This window comes from Psammomys obesus, unplaced genomic scaffold, assembly GCF_907164565.1.
Source record: "Psammomys obesus unplaced genomic scaffold, mPsaObe1.curated_primary_1811, whole genome shotgun sequence".
NCBI classification, from domain to species: Eukaryota; Metazoa; Chordata; class Mammalia; order Rodentia; family Muridae; genus Psammomys; species Psammomys obesus.
Window position 1 is genome coordinate 4413807 of NW_026589447.1, and position 25837 is coordinate 4439643.

A 25837-nucleotide genomic window follows, 5' to 3' on the forward strand; every position below is an offset into this window, starting at 1 on the left:
GACTGGTTTAGGATTGAGGATATGGCTCCGTTGGAGAAAGCTCACCAAGCAACCATGAAGACCTGGATTATGATCTTCAGCACTCATATAAAGACCTGAGCATAGTGAGGTGTGCTTCTAATAAGAACTCTATAGAGGTAAAGACAGGAGCATTCCTGGGAATTCCAGGCTAGCTTGTCTTTCAGAATCAGTGAGCTCCAAGTGACAAGATACTTGACTTTGAGTTATGGCCAGTGTGTGTGTGTGTGTGTCACTCACACACACACACACACACACACACACACACACACACACACACAGGGAGAGAGTACAGCATCACAATGAACACAGCACACATACATAGACAACTTCCTTAGTTTAAAGAAAAAAAGTTACAGAGTAAGAAGGGAACTTTAGATTTCATACTTGAACCAAGATAGGTCATACACATTAGAAAAAATCAAAACCTGCCAATTATACACATCAGAAAGGGCCTTTGGGTGGTAATACAGGTTTGAGGGTTCATCTTCTGACCATACGTAATTAAAATGGACCCTTGTCTGAAAGCAGCAAATGCTAGCAAGCAGCAAGAAGCTTTGGGTTACATAACTAGAAATTGCAACTTAATTTGGAAGAAGATGATTTGGATTTCCTAGATAAAGAAATAACAAGTAGGGAAGCCCCAGATAACTCATGAATAAGCCTCTTAAACTCAAACAGTACAGGCATCCCTTCTCCGTTATCCTGAGAAAGCCAGACAGTAACTTGGAAGACAACAAATATGAGCAAGCAGGGTTTTGTCCTTATTTTTCTGTTCTCTTCTTCTCCTAGGGCCAAAGTACACGGATCGTAAAAAATTGAGGTGGAAAACATAGATCTCCGTAACGTTATACTTCCCTACATATAGAGATACATATGTGCATACCAAATCTAAGCTCCAGAAAGGACAGCTGAAAGAGATGTTTTATGCATTTTTACAATCTGGCTCTTAGAACTACAAACCTGGAATGTAACACAAAATAGTATGTTTTTAAACTGACTTGATTTTAAGATTTTACAGTGGGTCAACTTTTAATGAACACATATGGAATCCGTTAAAAAATATTTTCAAGAATCCATCACTCAGCAAAAATAGATAATTTAATAGTACAAAAAGCTATCAATGAAATTTAAAATCTTTCATACTAGATCACACTGTTCTGTAAATCAACAGCATATGAATCACAACATGTCTTATTTGTTTATGTTACAACACTGACCTGCTGGAAAGATGTGCCCACTAATATGATAGTGCTATGATGGTTACGGAGTTTCTGGTTGGATATTGAACCTGATACACAAGGAAAATTTGATGACTGGCACTGTAAATATGGTCAAAACACAATGATGGGAAAGAACATTAGCCGTAGAGAGAAGCATATACACTATTATTTTGCTAAGTATCTTATATTGTAAAATCACATTCTAAACACTTATTTTATACAATAGATTTGTGCTGCTCTCAACTGTAGGAAGACAAACTTCTTTGTGCAGTAGGTAATTATAAAAATACCAAATATAAATAACTGAGTGCTCAGCTTCCAACCATTGAAGGCTTAGAAATATTACAGAAGAGGGAGTAGAAAACATGATCCAGTAAATTTTGAGGAGAGTGTGAAATCTCAACTTCTGTACATGGTATAGCTGTAGCAAACATCAACTCATAGTGGCTATGGTTACCTGCACATGTCTCTCACTATTATTATTTCTCCTGTAGGCATTTTTATGTATGGATAGTTTATCAAACTAATGTTTCTACAAGGGGGCTAGTACTGAAAAGTCCTATTCCACTATGTTGCTGATGCTGTTCCCACTAAATATTTTACATGTTTATTCTTTTCAGCTTTATACCTTTTGAAATATTTTATGTGTATGTGTGGGTACCTGAATGCATATATATGCACCATGTCCATGTATAGTACCATAGAAGGCCAGAAGAGAACAAGGGATACTCTAGAACTAAAGTTACACGTGTTTGTGCGCTTCCTGATGTAGGTGATGGGAACCAAATCAGAGTCTTCTGCAAGATCTTCAAGGGCTTTTAACAACTGTGCCATCATTTTAAAAACAGGAACTAATCTTTGAAGGGTTGTAAAGACTATATAAGTTGTTGTTATTATTGTTGTTTAATAGAATATTCTGACCAAAGGCAACTTAAATGAGAAAGAGTTATTTGGCTAAGCATTCCAGAGAGTTAGCATTCATAATGATGGGGAAGACATGATATCATGCAGGGAGCTGAAAGGTCATATCTCAAAAGCACACAAGAAGCAGACAGGTAACAAGAATTTGGATTAGGCTACAAAGCCTCAAAGCCCTCCCTGAAGAATTTACTTCCTCTAGCAAAAAAGATTCATAATATTCCCAAACAGCACCACCAACCATGAACCAAGTATTCAAATATATTAGCCTATGAGGGACATTTCTTTTTTTAACTACAGCAAAATCTTATAGTGAGACAATGTTTATAAATTGCCTAGAACTGGTAGTTATATACAGTATGTCTCGTGAATAACAATCTTGCCCCTTGTAATTAGAAAATTAGTTTAATTATAATGATTTTTTCCCATCATATTGAAGCTGAATGACAAAGAGGGGCTAGTTGCCTCCACATTAGTTTAAAGTAAAACTATTAATAAGCTTATTGCAGAACATGTGATTCTGAGGTTGGGCCTGTTATTGTAGTGTGTAGGAAAAAAAAAAAACATAGGTTCGTCTACTTGTCTGAGTCAAAACTGTATTATTTCAGACAGTATTTAAGTAACGCAAAACCAAATAAAACCGGGAAGTACTGACAAGGAAATAGATTAATAAGTGAAGTTCTCACTGACCATGTGGAGAGTAGAGTTGGAGGGCTATGAGGGAACTTGGCAGCTATGATGTCTACACAGATGTACCATTTGGATATGCTCGGTTTATTCACACAAACATTCCTTATAATACCATGATATAATACAGGCTATGTTATGCTTGTGCAAACAGGCATCTCATTAAGCAGAGAACAATTGACCAGGTAGAAAATTGCCACAGGATGCCACTGAGGAATTCTCTGCTGTTAGAATGATCTTTGCAGGCCCACCCCACTTTCCTGTGAAGCCCTTCACCTGTACCAGGCCCTGAGGATGGCACTGTTGTAGGTCCCAAAAGGTCCTTGAGAATTTAGACCAGTGCTGGCGCTGACAGGTGGACATGTGTGAACTTAGCAATAGAGCCAAAAACTCAATAATAACCAAATATAGAGACACATAGAGGCTATTCTCAGTCTTCTTGTGGATGGATGTCATCTCAGGACAGTGTGATATTAAAATGGCCTTCAGTTTTCTAAATCTGTGTAGTATTCCAATAGTATTAGTTTTGTGCTATGGGGCTCTCACACTTTAGGGCTGGTTCACTAGTATATTAATGCCTCCTTAGGTTTGGTTTATGAACATATGAAAGCCTGTGTTGGGCTTAGTTTATATGGAGGTACCTTGTGGCTACCTCTTATACTGCAAGCCTACAGCATTCAAAGTCACACAACATAGTTTTGAAGTTACACAAATTGTTCAATTTATGTTCCTAATAGTGGGTCAAAAAATTAGTTGAGTAGGCTACATAAAGCATCCATTCTGGGTAACAGAACAAAATCTCTCAACCTGGGTAGGTTATAAGCAAAATACATTTCTCGTACTTCTATGAGCTCAGAGTACAAGATTAAGATGTCAACAGATTCACTATTTGGTCCATGTCTACTTCCTTTATTGATGTCTTCTTGTGTTTTCACATGATGTTAGGGTCAAGGAATAGTTATGACCTCTATGATATTTTTATAAGAATACTAATTCTTACAAAATACTAATGAAATGAAAAGTATAACTGCTTTTCATTAAGTCTCTACCCTCGTGACTTAACTACTTTCTTAAGGACCATCTACAAATACTCTGCTATTAGAGTTTAGGTTTTAATATATGAGTTTGGGGGAGATACATTTAGACCACAGCAAGGGGAAATATTTAGTAACTATAATCACAGTAATCATCATAATCTAATGGTGATGATTTCAGTTAATGAGTTCCTGTGCTTAGAATTCAGATAAGGAGTCTGTAAATGCTCATCCTTGTTCTTCCTAAAATTTCCTGTTTTGTTCCCTTTTATATGAATATAGATATTGAGTTTTAAAAAGGAAAAAGGTGTAAGATACTGTTTAAAAATCATACAACATATAAACTAGTGAGAGATTTAGAACCTCATTTTAGAATCAAAAGTCAGTCTACTTCTAAATTATGCTCATACTTCTTTGAGAAGGACAATACAATATGACATATTTGGAATCAGATTCTGGTCTTTATTCTGGGATGCATTTATGCTACTTTTTTGCACACTTGGACATTTCCATCTAGTTCTCTGATTTTTAGTTCCCTACTTTATAAAATAATAAAAAGAATACATACTTCAAAGGACTGCCTGTCAGTTCAATGAATTCCTGTATATACAATATTTTGAGAAGTCTCACCTTACCGAATATTCATAAAGACAAGGCAAGAGAAACCTCTATGACACTATATGAAAGAGGCTATTTTGAGAAAAAGAAGGAAACCAGGAGAAGGAAATGTTATTCCAACAAAAGAATGTTTCCAGAAGAAAAGTGACCAACACTGGAAAAAAGCTGTGAATGAAGAAGAAAATGATCAAAATGTTCCCTAATATTTGGCACTAAAGTTTTCTCTTGTGGTAGAAAGGATAACACATGGGCTAAGAAGTCTGATTACAATATATCAGGCTGCTGATACAAATTATAACATGAAAACTGTAAGTACAGAATACTCTGGTCAGAATTTGTAATATTTTAATAGCATATATTAATTATATATGGTAATGGGTTTCATTGTACACAGTATAGTTTAATCATACATTCATTTTATTACGTTCTTTTGTTCTGCTCCTTTTCCCACTAATCCACCCTCTCTTCGGAACTATTCTCCCTTCTACTTACGTGGTAGTGGTGTTAATGGTGTGCGTGTGTGAGAGAAAGACAGAGACAGAGAGACAAACAGAGAGAGAGAGAGAGAAGGGGAGGGGGAGAGAGATTCAGTGAGTTTCATTGTAGTTGTTTACTTACAGGAGCACAGATGAGGGGTTGTTGAAGGGCTTTGGCTATGATGTTGAGGAAACTGTGTCTCTCCTCCATGGATCATTCACACTGTATAAATCCTCAGGCTAAGTGCAGTCCCAGGATCCCCTCCTTACTTCATGAAAAGGTGTTGGCAGGTCCAGTCTTGTGCAGATTTTATGCAAGTGATTACTGCTGTTTTGAGTTCAAGAGTGCATCAGCCATGTAATGCTTAGAAGACAGTGTTCAACGTGCTCTCACCCCTGCTTCCAGTTCTAACATTCTTTTTCACCCCTGATATTCCCTGAACCTTGGAGGAAGTGATGTAGCTGAGCATCCAACACTTATTCTCAAGACTTTTAACTTGTTGAGTTTCTTTACTTGCATATTTCATTGCAAAGTGGAGCTTCTCTGATGAAAGCTAATCTATAGACTTAAACATAGTTATTCAAAAGTGATTTGCTTAGTACATTATGCCTATTTAGCAAAACAAAAGCGCTATCTTCCCTACTACAGTCTACGGCTTCTACAGTTTCAAGTCAATTTTATAATGATAAGGATATTCAAATGTGTTTCTGGGTAATGGGTATGGACATAACAGAGAAGATAAACAATGAAGACATGGATGATTAATGAAGTGTGTCCACAAGGGACAGGAAGAAGTTCATTTCTCCACCTTTCCTCTCAGAGGAAAGGGCAGGACTGGTAAAGAGAGCATGGCTATTATTGATTCAAGTAAAGGAACATACAACCTCAGGTGTTCATGATAGGAAAGAACAAAGTCCATTTTCCAGACTGAAATTTCAGTACTGATTAGGAAACTTAGGGAAAGTTTTGAGGTACAGAAATGGTCCATTTGGGGGGGAAGGGGATTGTTTTTAATATGTCAGTGAAGAATTCAAGGATGACACTATATTTGAGTGTGCTGGATTACTTGCTACTTGTAGCACTGTGGAAAATTATATATCATTGCTATTCCTCATTTACTCAGTCATAAAATGAAATCTTTCATCTAGAGCATCTAGCACAGAACCTAACATGTAGAATTGATGAAGTGTTAATAAAATTTTAGCTGTGAATATTACTTATTATGAATTTTAGGTGTTTTGCTTTTGTTTAATTGAGGAGATACTGAAAATATTGTGTGGTGGTCACTGTGAAACCTCAAGTGAGTCAGTCTCAAAGATAAATTTAAACATAACTGTTTTTATCCTTTGCCTTATCACCCAGTTTTATGTTAGCTCTTTTATTAAAGATATGCTAATATATTTAATAACATTTGTCAAAATATATGCTCTAGGTGCTATTTTGCACCTGAAATCAAATAGTGAAATGATATAATGGGTTCTTGACACACAGGTCCACATTCCACTGAGACAAGTTAGAGTCAGGTAAGAGTGTCAATGAAGTAACTGTCAGATAGTCCAATATCTGAGTGGTAAGCAGGAAAAACAAACGCCGGGGAATATATAGAAGAAGGAATGAAAACAAGAATCACAACTTCTATGAAAGGTAAGGTAAGAGTCAGGAAAGAAAGAGACCAAACAATTCTTAATATATTAAGAAATTCAAATAAGAAGACAAAAAGAGTCTTTAAGTATGAAGGCAAGTAATCCATGATCAGTTTTAAGGAGAGCATAATATAGTGAGTTTAAAAACGAAGAGGGAGACCCAGATATAGTGGTTTGTATCTAAAAAGTCAGCTTAGGGATGCCTTGGTTAGAGGGTCATACACTTCTAGTCTGCTTGGACTATGTAATATGACACTGTTTCAAGAAAAAACTATAAACAAAAAGAAATGAAGAAGTAAAAGTGATCATATAAAATCAATTAGAATGGTGAACCTTTGTAGAATCTTAGCTTAAACTAGAAAGACAAAAGGCAGCAGAAACATCTGAAGAGAAAATGACTGCTAAGATACATGAAAAGTAACAAATAACAGATAGTAAGAATGAATGCTGAGAGATCAGTCTGAGACAGAAAGAAGCTCTTAAATAAAAAGGATGAGCTTGAGGAAGGAGAGGTCACGGCTCTTTTATATTCTTAGAAATGAAGTGATCTGTTTGGCTTTTTAGAGTAGCATTTGAGCCTTGACTAAGAGGAATGAGCATGAAATACTCATTTTGGCAAATAAAAAGAAACATGGTTCAGGATGAGAGAAAACACTATGTTACAAATCAACTGAAGTTTGAAAAATCGCTTGGATTAAAGCAACTTTTTTATAACCCAGTTTTCTAACCCAGAAAACCCAAGCCATATGAGACAACCACGGCAAAAGTTATTTACACATGTTGTACATGCTGACTGACAAAAGGAATTGATTTTTGTCAGGGATTTTGCTAGACATATTAGAATACAAAGCTCAGCTATGCTCTCTACCATTAACTGTTCTGTAATTCATCAACTGTGGCTTTCATTAGCATTTTTCAGTTTCTAAAGATTGGAACAGTCTTACTTTATCTGAATAGACATAATTTTATATTATACTATTTAGACTACCTGCATTTCTCTATTATATCTGTACTATTTTCTATTATAATATTTAGACTCTATTATACTATTTAGTCACTCTATCTGCATTTTATCTTCAAATTAGATGCTACTCTGGATTCTTTGAGAATTTAGCAGGAGCAGTATTCCTAAGTTGCCTGAGGAATATCTGATGGTTGGCATTAAAGAACCCCAAATTTCTGTGCATGACCCAAGAAGAACCTATTTGCAACCATATATACATAGGAGAGTTTAGACCTGACTATCCTTCAGTTAAGTATGTAAAGCAGGTTCAAAATAATAACTAGGATTATACTTTTTGGTCTCATGAAATAATCTCCACCCATGACAAGAAGAGGATCTGGGGGAGCCTTAAGAAATGAAGTGACTCAACTCAGTCTCCACTGTCCATGGGACTCATGCAGAGTTTATATAAAGGAATTACCTGAGATCCTTACTCTGACTCAGTACCATACTGTACTTTGGGTACTTGGGGCTAGTACTAAGGAAAAGCTTACTTATCTATTGGAGTTTAATATGCAGGGGCAATTCCATTGGCTTCTATTAGGTATTCTTGATACTTCTTTCTGAAAACGTTTGAACGGAGAGCTATAGGAAGTGATGGATAGAGTAATAATAATGAGTGGGAATAGGGCCATGACGATGGCTGGGGAAGCAATTTCTAAACTGAAAAACCACAATTCGAAAGACTAGTCTGTAGCATGCCAAGTATTAGAAGAAATAAACTAAAGATACTGAAATGTTTGAGAATAATGATAAAAGGGAATAGTAGATGAAATCAAAGACATATGGCAGATTGTTGGTAGGCAGGTGGGAGTAGAGTAAATTATAAACCATTACAACCATAATTAATACATATGGCTTTTTACTATGAATAAAGGAGCCAACAGAATGGTTTGAAAATAGTAGAATTTATTAATATTTTAAAACTGTTAATCTGATTGCTATTCTGAAAATTGACTGGAGTGGGAGAATTACAAAAGCAAAAAGAACATATGGCTACCAAAACAGTTGAAATAAAGGTGATGAGTTATGAAATTTTGTATTTTAGAGATAGAAATTATATATGTGAATTATATATGTGGTTACAAAATTTAGAGGAAGAGATTATTCCATTATTTTCTGTCTCATAAGTTATTGTTAGGGTAAATATATTAATCAATAAAAGTGTGTGAAAGAATGCTTGTGAAGTTCTCAGTGAAAATCAACGATTATTCTATTATTGCACAAGGGAAGAGGTAGAGATGCTTAGAGACATTTTCCAAATAATATGACAATAACTAACGGTTTTCTGCAACTTTTCCCTGAGGTTTCTCCCAGCAATCATTATGGAGTACTAGGATTCACTTCAGATGGAAGATGTGAATAATAAACCCCACCTCAAAGGACAATTAGTGACAAAAGAACATAATTTACATGATTATAGAAAGTTTAGCTTAAATCTGAAATGTTTTCCAAGACTCCATTTGTCCATAGCCCTTAGTGTTACTAGAAAATGTTAGAGCTTTTAAGAGGTGAGGCCTAGTGGAAGATATATTGGTAACTGGGGGTATGTCTTTGAAGGATAGAGTGAGACCCAGGTCATTTGACAAGTTTCTCTTTTAGATTATGGGCATCATGTAAATGGCCTTATGCCACTGCCATGATCAGCTAAATTGGCACAGACTAACAAACAAGGGCAACCAACCATGGACAAAAACCTCCAAAATGCTGAGCCCCCAAAAGTCCATCTTTTACACAAGTTGTTTATTATTGTTATAGAATGCTAACTAACTGTGATGAGCAGCTAATGTGGCTTTTGTCTACCATCTAGACCTTTGCTATTTAATGCAATGTCTATGACTCAGATGCAACTGTTTCAAATGCGGATACTGTTAGAAAATCAGTCTCAGCATCACTTTGGTGATGCTAATTCATAATCTATATATTATCAGAAACGCTATGTGACTGCATGTAAAAAGCACCACTTTAGAATTTCAAGAGAACCAAGGCTAAGAACCTGTTCAAATTCCAAATGCAGAAAGCAAGACTTAGAGGTTGTAAGTTTACATAAAGTCGGCTTGGTCAAGTGTCCTAATTCCCAAACCAGCATTCTTTTTATTACAATGGGGTCTCAAAACTCAGCTTACTCAGACATTCTCATTTTAGAAGATGAAGAAAAACCAGACAGACCCTCTTTTAGGAAAATTTGCCTTCTCTCGGAGAAAAGTAGATTATTTATGCATTAGTACCTCCTCCCTATTCAGGACAAAATTAGCTAATAGGATAGTAATTATTATTTTAATCTCAGAGATGATGTCAGGTAGCCCCAAAGTGTGTGTCCGTGTATGTGTATTTATGTTTGTATGTATTTATTTATATCCAATGTGCACTTGTATACAACTAAATTCTATTCATTATTCTAATCCAATTCTGCCCTTTTCTTCCAAAGGATTTTCAGCCTTTGAGACTTGATTCTGAATTCCTGTTTATTGTGTCTGCCCAGGCCAGGTGAGGTTTCTCAGTTTGGTCAAAGAACATTACTGGGTTCTCTCCTCTACACCTTGGGTCAAGCTTCCATTTCTTCCTATATATAATGCATTCCAGGACATCCCCTACTTCTGTCTGTAAAATCACATGACTCTGAGAAAGTATAATTGTTGAAAGAGCATATACATATATATTTACATGTACATATATATATGTATATGTACATATATTTATATGTATGATCCCATATAGGTATGTGTAGTGAGAGAGCCAGAGACCCAGAGGAGATGAAAGGATGGCTTAAAGTCGGAGTGAATTATAGAATCCAGTTTTTCATTTTTAGTGGTCTTTCCCCAGCTTCATATTTTCTGTTAAAAATTTTAATCTTCCGAAGACACTAATATAAAAATGCAAAACCAGAGCCAGGAAGTAGCTTTTGCTTGTGCCTAAGAATCTTAACTTGTTAAAAATTTGGTTTTCTCTGAGACTCCAAACCTGCTAAGTCATGCACAAAACTGAGTTGAGTTGCCTTTAGCTGCATCCTCCCTCCTCCCCACAGATTTGGCTAGATCCAACTCTAGGCCCTTCCCACTCTTGTCCCAGTTTCAGTTCCTGGAGCCTTAGTATCTCCTGTCTTACTTGTGGCTTGGCCATTGTTTACCAGCTCTCCTTGGGCGGGATTTATTTGCATAACCACTCCCATACAACATCAAATAGTCCAATAGCTGTCCTGCATGCCCCACAAGGGAGAGGAAAGGGGTAGGCATAATATGAAAGCTATAGAGGATAGATTTGATCTGTTGTTGCCACACGTGGAAGTGAAATGAATCCAGCAGAACACTGGTTGCAACGGATTTCACCTATTGTGAGAGCGGTATGCTGTCTTGGGGGACTGAGGGGCGGCTGCTGGGCAGGATGTCTGTTCTGTACTCTAATGTGTTTGTTCAGGGAATCCCGTTGTAAGAGAGATCCATCCATTGAACTTGACAAAGTGTGGGAACACTCCTTCGCGTGGCAAATCAGTTGGAACCTGTGGCACCTAGGGACGGAAAGAGAGGGCCATTGGACCATATCAGATGTCCCTGTGAGAGTGCTACAAAGTCAGCATGACTTGGGGGAAGGTATTCTGTGGTTATCAGTCATTCTATCCGTTTGTGCCCTGACAGCACTCTCCGAGATGTCAGAAACTTAGGCTGTTATCCCTACAGCTTTGACTAGTTCCTGCCTGTGCATGTTCAAAACAGAGCCAGATGGCCGCTGGGCATATGCCCGGGCTTGTCCAACAACTGTGTGCATCGGTGATCCAAAGATAAGGAAGAGAAGGAGTCTGGGAATTAGCTCCGGGTGGGGGGGGGGAGGGATTGGATATTCACAGCATCCTGCTGAAAGCTGAACTACTAGCCCACCCACGTGGTGCTGGGGCAAGTCCGGGCCTGTGTAAAGAGCAATTTGGCATTGTGCAGAGGGGCTTTCAATCCAGCCTCCTTACCAGTGTGACCGAGTTTCATTTGATCACTTGCTGCTGGAAGCTGAGCCTAGGAGAGTGATATTTTGATCAGGCCTCACCCTAAATGCTAGCCAATGCCCAGACAGCTGCAAGAACTGGCGGGGTGCAGGGAGAAGAGACCTGCCAGAGACTAAGCTGGGAAAACAGGCTGTAGGATCGCATTTTGACAGGTTTTGGCAGCGTTGGCCAATTTCATGTAGGGCAATATGAGGTAGTAAATTGTGGGACTCTCTGTCTAGGTAACTCTCTTGTCCCTGATTCATCCCACTGTAGCTTTCATCCTATATAGGATGTATACTGACTATCTATCCTTTATCACTAAGTTTGAAATACTATGCTATCCAAGATACAGAAACAGTTCGCCCTGGGTTTGGGGCCTGACTCATCCGGAGTGTAGGAACACAAAAAATACTGCACAAGATGAGGTTTAAAAGTACAGTCAAAATGCTCTGAAGTTGTCAAGTAAGGGCCTTGTCAACTAGAGCCAGAGAGAAACAGGAAAGGATTTGTTTGGGCTTTATTTTTTTATTTTTATTTTTTGCCTTGGGTTTCTTTGGGACTTGATAGGGTCCCATGTAGATAAGGCTGGACTGAATGGACCTCTCTATATAGCTGAGGTGGATCTTAATTCTTGATCCCCCTGCTTCTAACTCCTATGTGCTGTAAGTATAGGTGTATGCCCAGCTGACTTCTTTTCAGCCCTAACCCTTTTGAAAGGGAAAGATCAAAATTATTTCTATTTAGATATCATTCCACTTTATAGTAGACTGTGTGGCCTTGGAGAAAAGGAGTATTACTCCGTCTCTGAGTTTCATTTTGATCCAGGCACAAACGAGTTGAGATAATAATAGCGCTAACATCATCGAGTTATTGTGAGGATTCACTGAATTAATCCATGTAAAAGACTTGCACACACTTCACTCAGTGCAATACAAGCACACTCAATAAATGTTAGCCATGACTATTGAAGATCGATTATACAGCACAGACAGGATTTCAACAGGTTTGGAAAAAGGAGAGAAAGCATTTTCAGCAGAGAAAACATGGGCAAATGCTTGATAGCATGGAACTATGAACATGTGAAAGAAACAATAGTTGAGTTGGATATTTTAGTACAGTTAGGGAAAAGTACAAGTTAGATTGGTGGGGAACCACACCAAGTTCTGTTTATTTGGCAGATCATTGTAGAGCCACTGTGAGTTCATGAATTGAAGAAAAAGTCAGATCTATACTTTAGGAAGTGGGAGCAGGTAAATGTGAATCAGTTGGGCTGAAATAAGAAAACACAAATGTGAACAAATGAAAAATACAGAAATCTCTAATCCTGATGCAATGGCTATGGGAACAGAAAGGAGGGAGGCCATGTAATTCATTACTTTGCATAGACTTTGACTGTTCAGAAAATTGCAGTTTTTAAACATGACCTTTAAAACAGGAAGGATGGAGCATATCTCTTATGGTTAGCTTATACTTTGAAAGAGTGAATATTTTCATCCCACCTCTCTGGAGAGAGTTAGAGACAGGTGTTCTTAAATCCTAGGTCAAATTAGCTGCTGTTTAGAATCCTAAATGCATTGTGTACTCAATATTTTTATTCTCCATTAGTATTAACAAAGAGATGTTTGTTCCATCCACCTATAAAATCATTAGTAAGCCCAGTGAAAAAATAAAAACGTTTCTAAGTTGATATTTTCCTGAAAAATTGGATATAGTTCCCACTCCTTGGAAGGATTTATAAATTATAATCCCTGTAAGGGACCTAGCCCAATGCTTGATTAGATAGTAGGCTTTTGTGAGTCATATGTTTCTTTTTACAATTGACTTCACCTTTAAAGCTTCATCTCATCTCTAACTGAACACTTCTAGGGGAAAAGTCTTCACTGGTCTCTGAAAGAACCCATTATCTGTCTATGAGGAAATCCTTGATTGGTGAAAGTTCTTTCTTTTGCTCAGCAGCATTTATTATGTCTCTGACTTGTATTCAGGTGTTCTAGTCCTTCTTTTCTGGTGATACTTAACAGCAACCTGTTTCTCTTTTCTGAAGATCTTAAATTTCCCATATATACTGTTTCCTGGTAAAATAGCTGGGTTTCTTCCATTTTTCATGTGGAGTTGCTGTTAATTAAAATATGAGTTTGAGGTTTTGACTTATACAAAAGTGGAGTGATACACCTTCACAGAGATGACAATCACTGCAAAAGAAGCATGATAGGAGAATGTGACAAATTTCTTTATATTATTTATTTCAATTCTTTGATTGAATCATTTCTTCACTGGACAGTACTCAGAGAAAATGAAACCTGCTGTAGATCCATTGGTCTGCTGAGCCATAACTGCAAGCCACATTTTTTTTTTCTAATTCACCCCTTCATTTTCTACAGCTTTTTGTATATAAAGTTATGTCTAGGGAGAATAATTCTGACATTAGAGAGGAAGATAATTATTCAGTTGCTTTTTACCAGTTATTTTGTCTTTGAAATCTTTTAGTAAGAGAAACCAAGAAGGAAACAGTCCCTAGATTCAAAAGAAAAGCATATGACAACTCAGTCTAGAAACCTAACACAGGCCATATAGTCTTCCTTTAGTGAGATAGCGACATGAGCTGTTCCATTTGAATGCCTTCTGCAGGGAGTGAGGCATCTTTTGGAGTCATTATTCAGGCTGAAGCTTTCTTGAAACAGAAGCTATTTTGTCTCTGCTCCCTTTAGAAGACTGTCCACCCTTATATTTTCCCCTAATGTGCTTAACGGGAAGAGTGCTTGGCCAGTTTTATCATCAGTTTAGATACTAGAAGGGCAATTATTATTTGATACCTGTGATCGATACAAGGATGGTTCTGGTCTGTCTTAGATTAGCATTAACTATATTTTTTCAGTGTTTCTCTAGACATTCTGTCTCACAGATAATTAAACTTCTTCATTCCGTTTTGGTTTTCTCTCTTGTGACTAAGTACTAACAGAATGCCTAGCATAGAAAACAATTATCAACTGAGTTTTTAGTGACTAGTCATCCACCCAGGAGGATTTAAAGCTACTCTATATAAGTATCCCTAAGAGACACAAACTCATGCTGAAAAATAAAACAGTTTGTATGTTATATATGATGGAATCAAGTACTAAGAGGCCATTATTTCTAGGAGGTTGTTAGTCACTACTGTGAATAAGCCAGAAAGAGTGGGCAGGACTGCTTCCCTTCATGAGCTACCGTTCCCTGACCAAGTTTACCCTTTATTAATTTTTCTTGTTGAGAGATTACAGAGCCAATACTATGTTGTGAGAGTTAGAGGAAAACAGAAGCTTGATCCTTGGTAACATAGTCAGTGGGCAATCAGTCCTGAAAGTGCCCTGTGTCTTTATATATGGGAAATAGGCAAGGCACTGACTCCTAAACAGACGCTTAGATTCTAGTCTTAACAAACTATGTACTTTTGAGAATTTTTTTTTCTTATAGCTACAATTTTCCTACTTGGATCATAAGGGTTGAAGTTATCTTGGTATATCCTTTTAGAATTTCATGATTGTGTAATCCCAGTTAGTTTTATCTTATATTTTAACCAGTTGTCAAAAAGAAAATAAATAAACCATAATGAAAACATTGCCTCATGAGCCTGTTATTAAAGTAGTTCAAATAAAGATAGATGGTATTGTCCTCTGAGCTGTTATGACCTCTTGTGTGGGATTTTCAAAATCTGAAATTATTTATGAAAATTATTTCAAGGAGCATAATTACATAAAAAATTATGGGTTTATTTTACTACATATTTTTCTCCATTATTTACTTATTTGTTCATTTTACATCCCAATCTCAACCCTACTCCTTTCTCTCTTCCTAGTCCCTTCCTCCCGCCACTTCTCCCATACCCCCATACCAACCCTGTAATGCCAACCCTTTCAAGTCCTATACTTTTTGTTCTTCTTGAACATTTTTCACATTCATTTATTTTAAGTGTTTTAGTTAGCATACAAAACATTGAGTTTCACTGTGACATTTTTCTAAGTGTATATCAATCTTTTTATTTATGTTCACCTCCAAATATCTTTTCCTGCTTCTTGAGCATGGCTTTTAAAGGGGGTTGGGGTGGAACTACTTTGGCAACACAACCTCATTCTCTACAAATAGGCCTCAATCTCTGAGCTTATTTTCCCAGTCTCATTGTGTGGTTCTACCTTGGGTTGCATTACATTGTCTACTGGTTTGTTCCACTGTTGTCTTGTCCCACATGTTGTCTAGCAGTGGGTGGTCAATATTCAAATCAATGACTCACTAGGGGCTGGGTGACAGTGGAGCAAATGAGAGGCTTTAAATGTTGGCTCAGGGGTCTGTATCTTTTCTCTCCTGCCCTTTGCTCCTTTGCTCTGGGTGGGATAGTAACAATACTCATAACAGCTTTTCACATGTGACGTCCAATCTGGAGTTTCCAGAGCACTTTCACTTACATTGTCTCATTTTTTCTCTTGAACATTGTCCAAAGTAGTTTCTGTGCCTTTGCTATTACTTGGAATGACTGTTTCAGGAGAAATCAAGAGTATGTTTCCCTTAAAATCAGCCTAGAATTGACTGACCTTAATTTCATTAATTCTTTTATTACTTATATGTCTATATTGTTTTGTAGGTTTTGGCCTTTTCTTAAGTTCAATTTACAGGCTTTAAGTTGTATTTGGATTTTTGTTTTTGTTTTTGTTCTTCTTTTTAGAGAAATTTTTGCTTTTTATGTAGTAGCTATGTGTGCAGGCACACATTCTGAAATTTAACTCATATGATTACAGTTTGCCATTGGATATGTAGAAGTGGTCCAATTAAACTATTAATTCTACCTCTACAGTGACAACTGCCTTGAGAAAGAACTATATAGTCTGCCTACCTCAAATGGAACATCACCTCTTGCTTTGTGCACTGAAATAAAGGACAAAGTAAACAGGTGAGTTTTTAATTGAGTACAGCTCTTTTTATTTATTTTCCTGAAGTTGCTAACATTAATAGGTGAAATTTTTTAAAAGAAACCAATTAGAAACTAGAATAAGCACCTGTGTCCTCTGAATTATCTTTATCCTAGCTATATATTTTAATAAATTTAAGAATAAAAAGACAATTTACTTTTTAAATACTGTTTCCAAGGATCAAACCCTGTTCATTAGGCTTTTATGACAAGTACATTTACCTACCCACTGAGCTATTTTTTCTGGCTGACAATTTACTTTTATACAAACCAAAATCAAAATAACATATCTTAACTCTTTTGTCTATCCCTATATGAAAGCCTGGAACTATTGCTCACTACTTAGCTATTCCATTTTATTGTGCACTACTCTTACCACACACTAGTTTTTCCCTGGGCTCCTCCTGTTTGCTGGTGGGATTCCTCTTCTAACTTTAAATATGTATGTCACTTAGCATTTAATTTTTGGCATCCTATTTGCCTAATATAAAGATTATCAACCACTAGATGTTTTGATTTAGTCTTGGGTGTATGCATTCCCCAAAAATTTCCACTAGTAAGCCCTTTAAAATCTTATTTAAAGAAAAGTCAATTTAATGTGCAGAATTTTTTTTCCTGCTCATTGAAAATATCACAAAAAGAAAAAAAAATATCAGCAAAGGTTATACACTCACCATTTTAGTAAAACAATGCCTTGGAAAGCATGATACCCTTATGGACTTTAAGTTACCTCTGAGTCTTGGACATACTCCTTTTTTAAAATTTTAATTGTTTAATCACTTTATAGCTTGATTCTAGCCCCCTCCCTTCTCTCCTTCCAGTCACACCCTCACACCCTTTCATTCCTATCCCCCCCTCATTTTTCTCAGAGAAGGGGAGGTTCCTGAGGGATACCAACCAATCCTGGCACCTCAAATCCTAGATGGTTGGCTTCTTTTCTTACTAAGTAAATGAACCTAAAGTCATTTTTTTCTCTCATTTATTTTGTTTTGATAAAATCTGCCAATTATTATGAAAGCCTATAGAACTAATTGACATAGAATTTATTTTTAATATTCACTCAAACAGTAATACTTACTCCATTCCTACTGTTTGACAACCAGTGTTTTAAGTATTTTGGATGGAGTAGTGCACATAGTAAGTACAATTATTTCATGATGTTTCCAGTTGTAGAAAAAAATACAAGACATATTTTAATAAGGAAACCATAATGTATAAAAATATTGTAAGTGCTACGGAGGATAATGAAACAAGAGGGGGATAGAAGGGTAAGGGAAATTCCAATTTTAAATAGTGGCCAGAGAAACCCTATTAAGAGGATTGTACAATAACAAAGACCTGAAAATGTTGAGATAACTAATCAAATGTTTGTATTCAGGAGAAGATTCCTGTGGATAATTTGAATAATAGCAATGAGACCAGTATGGATGCAGTGAATAGAGTAAGGGTAGACCAATAGAGAATATGGCTAGATATATCAAAGGAAGTTTAAGTAACCAGATTATGTAAGATATCACCAGCCATTAAAATGACTTCAGATTTCTTGTAAGTAAAAGGAAAAGCCATCAAAAGAGTTGAAAAGAATGTAATATAATATGTTTTAAAGGATCCATTTTCCTATATTCTGCTTCTTCACCTCTCATTTGCCTATAAAAAATAAAATATGGGTAGATTGCATCTGACTATGGAAGGACAGGATTTTTCTTTTACTGCCTATGCTTTATATTCAAGTAACACAGAAATTCAAAGCTAAAGGAACCCTTACACTTGTACTGTTAGAATAGTTGGACCCAAGAATCAATGGGTAAACTGTATAAATTCCAGAACTCCTGGTCAAACTTTGAGTAATTATATCTCAAGAGTGGTGCCAACGTATCAATATAGTTTTGAGCTTTCAAAATATAGCTAAGAGTAAGGACCACTTGCCTGAAGTGTTCATCCTAATCAACCTTCTCATGATGACTGTGTAGTTTGAGTCAGCACTGAATATGACTGTTATTTTTGGCAGAGCTGTACCTGGGACCATTCACAATAAGTAAATTAAGAAATAGAAATTCACAAATAATGAGCTAAGAAGGAGATAAGACGCTTGAAATATGGAAATAGGAAACTGAAATGAGAAAGCTGTGCTAGGAACGGATCTGGGCCAAACCAGAAAAGAAAAAATTGAGAAGCAGTACCTAATCATTTGGAGCATCATCTGAGCTGCAGGCCAAACATTTGGAATTGATGAGGGCACTATACAGATTAGAAGCTTGATTTTCAAAGAGATAATTATTCTCAAGGCCAAGCTGAGCAAATGCTTTGATTTGTGACAACCCTGTGAAGGTGGGTGGTGATCGGGCTTGCAGGAGAAGAATGGGCAAGGCATGCGCCAGCTGCTATCTTCATCACCCTTTTTTAATCTCAGAACTTCTCTTCTGCCCAGGCAAAGCAAATAGCCTAAAGTCCTGTGTTATTTATTTAGATTTGTCATCCTGTAAGTTCTACCCATGCTAGATAGAGAGACCGTGCTTCATGCCACAGGCATTTCTGCAAGTTGAGAAGCCCAAGAGCTACAAAGAGTGGCCAGAGGCAGCTGCACAAGCAGCAGTGTGAGTGCCTTACACCCAGGAGAAACTTAGCCAGCATCATTTATTCAGGGTACAGTGAGCTAATGTTGAAGTTATTATTAATGCCACATCATTGCTTTTTTTTCTTTCCTGTCTGCTACATTCACTCTCTTCTGTGTTATTTTCAGAGGAATCAGGACAATGGGAACAGCCTCAGAGATTATGCATATGATAGAGACAAAACAAGTAAAGAAACACTAGTCACTTTTTTAGTTGTCACTCTCATTTTACTAGATAAGTATACGTAAGCACACATACTAAACAATATGTTAATGTAACAATATAAGGTTAAGTATGTGTGTGTGTGCCCCCCCACACACCAATTACAAAGTTTAGTTGAAAAGAAGAATGAAATAAATCAGTAGGATCATGGCTATTTACAGCAGCTTTAAAATTTATTTTTGTTTTGGGACTAACTTTGGTGGTATTCACTAGAAAAATGTGGGGTGTTTTAAGCATTAAAAATGAAGGTCTTCTTTCTCAAAAAACTGAAATATATTAATATAACGTAAATTTGCCATTTCAAGTAAACAGCTTTCTGCTTTTTAATGTAGTCACAAATTTCTATTTCCAGGTCATTTTCATTGTTCATTGAATAGTCATTGTCTCCTCCTCTGAGTCTATGGCAAATACTTGTTTTGTCTCTGTGGATTGTCTATTCTGGACACTTGGTGTAAGAATCACATTATTGACCTTTCCTGTTAGCTACTTCTTTCAATCATAATATTTTAAAGATTCATTACACATTATAGCATACATTGTGTATTTCATTCCTTTTTCTAGATAAATAATATTTTGTTTTACTGACACACCAAGTTCTATTTTCTAACTTTATTTATAAGTTGATGGACATTTGAAGTTTTTAATTTCTGTTATTATGAGTATACTGATAGGAACATTTATGTACAAGGTTATGTGTGAACATGTGTTTTCACCTCTTGGAATATATATATTTAGTAATCTATGTTTAGGAATAATTGCTATAGCTTATGATAAATCTATGCTTCATTTTTTGATAAATCATTTTCTGTAAATGTTGCACCCTTTTAGATGTTCAACAACAGTGTATGAATTTCTAGTTGTCTACATCTTCCATGACAGTTCATTGTCCCTATTTAAGAAAAATATATAGCCACCATACACGGTTTAATGAAATATTTAATTTCAGTTTTAATTTGCATTCCTACTGGGCACACTTTCATGTGCTCATTGATCAAATGTATACCTTCTTTAAAATATTTTAATTTTTATTAACATGTATTATTTATACATACTGATAAGGTTCAGAGTATTATTTTAAAACATGATGCCAATGAAAACCAATCACAACCTAACCTTAATTTGTTTCCTTCTCCTTCCTTTCTTTTTTTTCTTCCTTTCATTTTTTAAAGTTAAACTTAAAAAAAAATACTAATGCTTTACTGTGAATGTTCAAAGCCAAGATTTAGGAGTGAAAACATGCAAGTGAAGCAGTGAAAAATGAAGCAGTGCCAGGTGACATGCTTCCATGCTTGGTACTGCTTCATGATAAGATTGAAGTGACAGGTATGCTCATTGGTTACTTTGGGAATCTCCCCACAAAGCTAATCTGTGGGGAAGAAATAATGCTACCCAACAATTAATGGGAGAGAAGAATTTTCCTTAATGGTTCTCTCCCTCACCCTTTACCCATTAGTCAAATTTTACCCATGAGTATTACCTGTCCCACAAGTTTGGTATTCTGTGGCTGTGTAGAATTTTAGACCCCATCTCCTGTGGGAAAGAAGTCTATTCATGTCTAATGTGAAGGTACAGAAACTGCGTATGTGGATAGCCCTGTCAGAGGTACTCTAAATGTAGTACATGTGACATGTTCATTTTAGTCAAATACACTTATTGTTACTTTCCAGAAGATGATGAAATAAAACATGATGTACAAAGACCTTCCTCAAGGTCATTTTCCAGTAAATGATAGTTTTATTATTGGCACATAAACCTGGTGTTGGAGACTGTGGGAGATCCTGCACTTATGGAACAGGTAAACAAGAGTCACTAAACGGTTTTTAGGTAAAGAGTGATAGAGAATAAAAGCTTTTTAAAGCCCTTTACCTCTGTTCCATATTTTCATCTGGCTAAAGAGTAGAGTAGGTGGTTCTAAGAGAAGAGAACATCTGAGATTATTTTTGAAGGTTTTGAGGAGTTCCTGATGGAGTCAATAGCCTCATTTGGGCTTTAATGCCAGAGCCTAATGCTCTATCCTTCACTTAAATCTCTACATATCAAAGAGATGAGCTGATCTGAGCCTGTGATTTCAGGGGTTAAAGAACCAAAGGAAGGAGAAAAACACCTAAAGCTCCTGTCTAGGAGTAAGAAGACTTTTGGTCTTTTTTTTTTTTTTATTTTGCCTGAGGGCTACATTTGGCCTACATCTAGCCAAACTAAAATCCACTGATGAGTCCTTTGATGTTATCAAGATGGTTAGATCTCATGAACTGTCAGCCACAGTCATCATATCTGTGTGGTCCATATCTAGTGTATAGGCACATTATACCATTCAAGCACATCAGGACAGAGAAATGACCATGTACAATGTTTTACATTTTCAGGGCCTCTTACCTATATCTTTATTCTATGATGGATGAGGTGAGAATATTTGGATTAGTGTATACTTTCCCTCACTTCCTATATTGGTAGAAATAAAGCCTTGAAATTGAGTATTCCTCATTTGTGTTCTTTAGAGTACTCTGTGCTCTGTGCAGCCCATTTGGCTTGTTCATACATGAGAAGGCCTTCCTGGATGTCTGATTGGTTCACAAGTGAGTCTTGAGATTAAAAAGTCAGCAACTACTGAGGCTCTTCCACAGTAATTAAAACGTAATAGGAATTTCTGGTGAGCATCTTATCCACAGAGGGGAAAGTAGCCTGGGCATCAGTAGAAGGCATGACTTATACTAGTACTATTTCTTCTTAAAGAGGCTGTGGTGGAAGGTACTGTCAGAGAACCAGCATAATGCATTATTTGGACACTGGTAATGGACTTGATTGAGATGCCAGTGGAAGCTGAGACTGAAAGGCTACTCAATCCAGGACATCATACTTTCACTAAAAGTCATGGCCATTTCTGGAATACCAGACCTTCCTAACAGAATTGTGGGGAACCCCTACCTCCTTTGCAAGTCATGCTCTCTGGCTAGAAGAGAAATGATCCCTGAAGGGGCAGGTGTCTACTGGGAGCAGTACTCTACGCTATACCTGGGCACATTTTGCCTGTGTGACTCAACAGACCAAAAAAATTCAAAGAGGCCTTCAATTGCTTCAGACTCTGAAAGCAGTGATGAATTCTGATGGCCTGTGGTTCTAAGAGGTGAGCATTCTTTTTCTAGCAAACAAGCATATCTAAAACTGACAGCAACCTTTCATACTCCAGAGGTGTTTGGTCTCCAGACTACCAGAATCTCATTCCCTTAGCTCCCTGTTCCATGTTGGCCAAGTCCAACTATACTTTGGGACCTGGGGTTCAGAATCACTTCAGATCAGAGGCAGGCTCTTTCTTAGTCTCTTAATCATGCTTTGAGACAAAAAAAATATTTTTGAATTTTTAAGTAGTAAATTTAAGTGTATCTTATCTTCTCTCCCTGCCCTTTAGTTGCTATGGTGTTTTGCTATAGCATAAAAAAAATAAGCTAACATAAAAAAATTTATATCTATATTGTTTGATCAAAGCAATTTTAAATTATACATTTAACCTCTCTTATGAGAAAGCTCATGTAAACTAGAAAAAAGAGATGATATCCTATATATGACATTAAGTGACAGTGAAAATATATGATGACAGAAACTAGAATGGTAATTACCTATGAGAGGAGTCATACGTACTAAGTAAGGGATACAAGGGAACCTGAGTAGCCAATGTATAGGATCTACACCTTCACCTGGATAGTATTTCCTGTCACAAACCACAGAATTTGTCCACTGCATCTGAGCTTTGTAAATGTTCATCTGTTTTCTTTTTCTATACTTTTCTTCTTTTGTTGTTGTTCAAGGTGGAGGCACAATTTTTGAGTACGGCCTGTATAATACAGTGGAATGGTTTGTGAACTTTGGCAGAAACAGAAAAAAAAAAAAAACTACCCAGCTTATGTCCTCCTCCAGGAGAGGAGACAAGAGATGCCTGACATGTTCCTTCACTTCCCCATTTTACTAATGTAATGATATAAAAATAAGACAGAAACATATTAAGGATGAGCTACAGCATTAGGTTGTGAAAATGGGAGTAATTAATTTATGGAAAATGATCTTATACTCAGTCATGTCCCTAATATCATCCCCAATGAACGTGTGTATTTTTTCTTTCTATTTCCATTTTAGAAATAATTATCTCAGAAAAGCCTTGTCTACTTAGTTATTCTTATATAGGAGTATCCTGATAAAATATATTCAACAAACACCAAAACAATGTTCATTTTAGCCAATGTGATTCAGATGCTACACACACTGAAGGAGACCTCCTTTTAAGCCTCAGGTTATGGGGAGGAGCAGTTGCTGAGGAGGCATGTGCTCTGGAGACAACTGTTTCTTTGGCATGACTTCCATGTTTCTGATCAAGTGGACCACTGAAGTATCTTATGTGCTTTTTCCTTTCCTACAAATCTTAGGGGTGACAAATGTGAATTCCCTTGAATTCTTCATAGTTCTGAAAAATCTCTTGTAAACTAGGTACAAGTGTGAAGAGAATACTAATTTCCATGTAGTAGCACTTGCTCAAAACGCTATACGAGGTCCTTTAACATATACTGTTACATTTATTCCTTTATAAATTTCTGTGGAAATTGTGCATTATTATAATACTAAACTTAAGGGTGAAATGAACCATGCTGTGGAAAAGAAAATCACTTTAAAAGCTAGTAAATGGCAGAGTTGTGATTCAGACCCAATTATCCTTGACATGTCATTACAGTACATTGCCTGGAAAGGCACTGTTGGAGAGAGAAACAATCTAAGTTTCCTAGCTAGACATATACATAGTTAATCATAGACCAGGAAAGTAAGTATGTTCACAAAATAACAAACAGCAAACACTGTTGGATTCTCATTTCTGCATTAACTTGGTGTAGGGCATTGTTTTCTTTATTAGAAAATTCATAGGTATGCTTAAGCATTGCTGATGTATCCAAAACTACGTCTTCTGTAATACTGGATAGAAGGACAATGTTAGTGATAGGTTATGTCAGCATAGCTATATTCTCAACACCTAATTATTCTTTCTTACACTCACCATAAGTTAACATCTGCTATAGGACACTGCTATTCACAGGATATCCATTAACCATGGGTGATGACATTTATTGCTTATTAGGTAATTTTATCTGTAGACCCAGGATTCCTCAGAACAGTCCAGAGTGTATAGGGTGTTTTTTCCTTTAATAAAAAGTTTTTAAACTTAATTTGAAATAGAACTTATGTTTTAGATAAACGTTTTGATTAAAAGGAAGGACGAAGAACCATGTGTTGTTTACTATGGCTTGATTTGTGTATTTGGCTGGAAGGCTACCTAGAAAGCAATCTCAAACCAAGGTTAAAGGGAAGCATTATGTTTCATGTAATTTAATGTTTATTGGGGGATTGGGATTTGGAAATCAAACTGAAAATGGTGTCTCACATATGCTCCATGGCCAACAGCTCCAATGAAAATTCCAGATGCTTATGTTAAGAATTTATCTCCAACATTGTCAGTGTTTTTCTGTTTTCTGGGAAAGAAAGCTATAGAGAAGAAATTTTCTTTAGATAATCTCTGCTGGATCTGCTGCCATAATACTGAATTCCCTTGTCATTAAGGGTTATAAGACTAGTACTGCTTCTTCCTCAGTGACAAGGATATAAAGCAAAGAGGGGATGCTTGTCTTCTGAGGCTGGCAATTTGACAACAGAGAAGAAAGTGTATTCATTTTGTGCAAAAAGTGGACTTCATAGGCTGCCTTCTACTGAGTGAAGACATGGGGGGAAATTATGAAAAAAATTATACTTCAGCAAATTTCCAGCCAAGATATCTTACTCCATTTCTATTGGTGACCTTTGAAAAGATGATTGGTGGTCACATTGTCCTCTCTTATAATTAGAAATATACATTAAAGACTTTCAATAGAGTAAGAACCCACTTGAAACAGTTTTGTATAAGATTAGGAGTGACAAAAAATTCCTATCAAAGTTTTATTTTAGAGAGATAGGCACTGTGTATGTATTCATTGAACCAGTTACTAAAAAAAAATGTGTTTATATAACACTACCTGTCTTTATATTTAAATTTTTATTTGTATAGTTCTTCAAAGTCATCACGATGACTTGAAGTAATATAACACATTTAATCTTCTCAGAAGCTATCTGGTGCAGATGAGGAATATGATGTTACTTTTCCTCAGTTCAAGTAACTGAAGCCATTAGTAATCCAGCCAAGACTCTAAGTTGAAATGGAACGAGCCGGTCAAGGTAATCAGATACTTTGGCAAAGAACAATCATGTTTCGGTTTTTTTCATTCACAAGTGAAAACTATAATTTCTGTATTACTGAAGTCTGAAAAATATTGGAAACATTAACAAATAAAATACAGTTAGTGTAAAAGTGATTTTCAAATGCTTAAGAGCTTTTCACATATCTGATTATACTCACTAGATCTTCCTTCCTTCCTTCCTTCCTTCCTTCCTTCCTTCCTTCCTTCCTT

The 25837-nt window shown here is 36.4% G+C and overlaps 1 protein-coding gene across 1 annotated transcript in view; it reads left to right on the top strand.

The window, feature by feature from the left end:
- Window positions 1–10899: 10899 nt before the first annotated feature.
- The window catches only part of Eda2r (ectodysplasin A2 receptor), a 49064-nt gene continuing 34126 nt past the window's right edge, over window positions 10900–25837 (top strand). Inside the window, exons 1-2 of the mRNA XM_055605040.1 lie at window positions 10900–10961; window positions 16417–16512. The gene's annotated coding sequence lies outside the window, so the exon portion shown is untranslated. The remainder of the gene's footprint in view (window positions 10962–16416; window positions 16513–25837) is intronic.